The following is a 3,916-nucleotide window of genomic DNA, read 5'->3' on the forward strand; positions in this document are numbered from 1 at the left end:
GTGTCCTGATTAACCAAACGCAAGTCCTGCACTGGCCTATAGTCTTTGGTCCTGGGTTTAGGAACAGGCAAGTGGGGGGTGTTCCACGGAGACTGGCAAGAACTATAATTCCATAGTCCTTTAAGTGTTTTAGGTGGACCCGAATGCCTTCTAGGGCCTCCCAGGGAACTGGATATTGCTTTTGCCTAACAGCTGAACCCCAGGCTTCACTTCAATGAGCACAGGGGCCTGGTTGATTGCCAGTCCTGGTGGATTGTCCTCTGCCCCAACCTGTGGCCATCACTTAGCTAGAGCAGGGGTCAATTCTCATCCTGGTTCAGTCAGAAAGTCTCCACTCCTCCTCCTGGGGGACTGTGAGGGCCGTGATAATCCCTGTCTGAGGGAGTTTTAGCTGTGGGGAGCCCTTATCAGTGAAGGTGATAGTAGTAGCTTTTGGTTTGCTTAGCAAGTCTCTCCCCAGAAGGGGTAGGGGGCAGTCTGGCATGTATGGGAACTAATGTATAACCTCATGGCCTCCCACCAAACAGATCCAAGGCAAACAGAAAGACTGTTCTTCTGACACCCCAGTAGCTCTAACAATGTCAGTTGTTTCTTTTGATAGGGGGATTACGGAACTGTCCTTATCTCCTGACCATGGGCTCTTTGGGGGCAATTGAGCCTGGTCCCCTTCAGTCCAGTGGCCCTTCCATTAGATTGAATGGAGCTCCTTCACTTTTGTCTGAAGCCTCGTGCTTAAGATCTCCCTGTTTTTCTGTTAACTGGGGGGCACCTGTCCTTCCAGTGTCCCACTTCCTTACAGTAAGCACACTGGTTATGCTACAGGTGTGGGCATTAGACTGGGTAGCCTTTCAGGAACCCCCCTTTCCCTGCCCTTTTGGGGGCACTCCTCTAATAGTAGCAGCTTTGTCGAGCTTGACGCTTTTTTCTTTTTTCCCTCTCTTCTAGTAAGGCTGCTCTGTACCAGATTAACCTTTGAATGCCCTTTGGGGTGTTATTTTTCCAGTTGATAAGATCAGCTGAAGTGAACAGTAAGTACGTGAGAACATGCCTTTCCACCACATGGCCATCCTCATCCACTCCTGTTTAGTTTACCTCTGCTCTCTTAAAGGCATCTGCACTCCTGCCTTGGGTCGCAGACAGGTTGCTATGGGGGGACTTCCTCCTGGGAGATGGGCAGCTATGGGAGGATTTCCTCCACATTCTTGGGAGTCTGTGTCCCTTCTGCTGGATCTGCCAGGACCCAGGGAACCTGTGTCCCTTGGTGGGTGGAGTAGGGTTGTTCCCTAGCTGTCTGCTTCTTTGCCATCAGTACAGTCACTGCCTGTCCTCTCAGCCACTGTGGAGGGTTTAAAACTAACTGTAGCCACAAGTCTATGTATGGACAAGGTTTTGCCACATTGGCCAGGCTGGTCTTGAACTTCTTCCTGGCTTCAAGTGATCCACCTGCCTTCAAGTGATCCACCTGCCTCGGCTTCCCAAAGTGCTGGGATTACAAGCATGAACCATCGTGCCTAGACTTATTCTCTGCTTTTTCTGTTTGAAAACTCGTGTAGATTTACATACATCCCTTTATTTCATTTTGTACTGGACTGCCTTTTGGGAAGTGTTAGTTGGTGACATGTGGATATTCTTGGATATTCTTCCACTAAGTAAAACTTAATATATCGGAATCAGTTGGGATACTTTTGGTTGCCAATAAAAAATTCAACTGAAAATGATTTAAGTGATGAAAATAATTTATTGACTTGTGCAACTGGAAGGTTCAGAGGTAGTGAGGACTTTAGGTGTGATTTGATCCAGAGTCTCATTTTTGGGAGGGACCAGACTCTGATGTGTTGATTCATCTTCAGGTGGACTTTCTCCACATTAGCAAAAATAGCGGCAGTGGGTCCAGGTTTGACATCACACTGGGAAGAGTAAAAGCATCTTTGTCCTGAGATCCACTTTGATTGGTCACATGCCCACACTTGAACCAACCACTTATGTGAGGGCGTTAGAATACTTGGATTGCCCTAGTGTAGTTCACATGCTCTGCCCTCAGAGCTGGGGGTGAAGTCGATTCTTCCCAAACCATGTAGTCCTCCAAGTGGAAACTGAAACTGAGTCACTGGGAAGGGGGAAACTGGATGCAGAGGTAACCACAAGTGTCCAACACAAAATTAATTGTGATGTGGTTCATCTGAGCAACATCAGCGAGCCCCTACCAGGTAAGGTGCTGGGTCCTGGGGTAAAGCTATGAGCAGGACATAGGCGGCCATTGTTTATCACCCCCGAAGAATGTAATCTCCATAAAAGTAGGGAGGTTTCCTCTCTTGTTCACATCCATATCCCCGAGCCTGGAGCAGCACCTGGCACATAGTTAATATCTGTTAAATGAGGAGTGTAGTGGAAAGATGGGTATAATCTCCAAGTAATCATGCCATATATGGTTTAATTCTGGCTCTAGGGACTTAGAGGGGCTGGGAGGTGTGATCCACCCTCTTCCTTCTCTTCTCACTACTGTTTGTGGCTTCCCCAGGATGAGGAATTGGGAGGAAAGAAATGTCAGGGGTTCCACATGCCTGGTGCCCATTGGTGGTTGGAAATGCCCTGAATCTCCCTAGACTCCAAGCTGGGTCCATTCTTGCTTATGGTCCCCAGCAGCTAGAGTACAGCTGAGGTGTTCCTGGGGGTGCTATTTAGCTTTACTATGGCTCCCTTCTCTGCTGAGGCGCTCTTTGGAGCGAGGGATGCCTGCCTCCCCGGGGACTTTGCCTCCACCCTTTCTCCAACCTCTGTGTTTCTTCATGTGGAACCAGGAAGCCCCTATCTCCCTTAATTTCCCCACCATATTTAAGGCATATAAAAGTTTTCTGGAGGAAAGCTCTCATTGAACCTGCAGCCTCTCCCCAAACCCCAAGGCCTATGAAGCTCTGAATAGAGAGGCCTTGAACTGAATGTGACAGTAATAATACTTGTATCAGATCAAGGATGCCTAAGGACCATGGTTACTTTGTCAAACTGTACAAGATGTTTCATCCAGAACGTGTTTAGAGTAATGATAATGATATCGTGGCAGAGAGAGCTAGTTGTCCCCAGTGTGCTTTTCTCTTCTTCTTTTAGTAATGAAACCCCATTAACTAGCTCATGGATACTTAGGATAACACTACACTTCCTAGCCGCCATTGCAGTTGTGTGTGACCATGTGACTAAATCCTGGCCAATGAGATGTGAGAGGAAATGATGTGTGCAACGTTTGGTCACACCTTTAAAGGAAAGGGATCTTCCTACCACTTTTTTCTTCTTTGTTATGAGACAGAGTCTCTCTGGGTTGCCCATGCTGGAGTGCAGTGGCAAGATCTCAGCTCACTGCAACTTCCGTCTCCCAGGTTCAAGCGATTCTCCTGTCTCAGCCTCCCAAATAGCTGGGACTACAAGTGCTCGCCATAGTGTCTGGCTAATTTTTGTATTTTTAGTAAAGGCAGGGTGTCACCATGTTGGCCAGGTTGGTCTTGAGCTCCTGACCTCACCTGATCCACCCAACTCGACCTCCCAAAGTGGTGGGATTATAGGTGTGAGCCACTGTGCCTGACCTTTTCTTTTGGATATGGATTCTTGCTCTGTCACCCAGGGTGGGGTGCAGTGGTGCAATCATAGCTCACTGCAGCCCTGACCTCCCAGGCTCAGGTGATCCTCCCACCTCAGCCTCCCAAGTAGCTGGTACCACAGGCACATACCACCATACCCAGCTAATTTTTGTTTTTGTATTTTTTATAGAGACAAGGTTTTACCATGTTGCTGGGCTGGTCTTGAACTCCTGGGCTGAAGTGATCTGCCTGCCTTGACCTTCTAAAGTGCTGGGATTACAGACATAAGCCACTGTGCCTTGTCTCACTTTTTTTTTTTTTTTTTTTGAGACAGAGTCTTACTCTGTAGT

The sequence above is a fragment of the Callithrix jacchus genome, chromosome 12, assembly GCF_049354715.1.
Source record: "Callithrix jacchus isolate 240 chromosome 12, calJac240_pri, whole genome shotgun sequence".
NCBI lineage: Eukaryota > Metazoa > Chordata > Mammalia > Primates > Cebidae > Callithrix > Callithrix jacchus.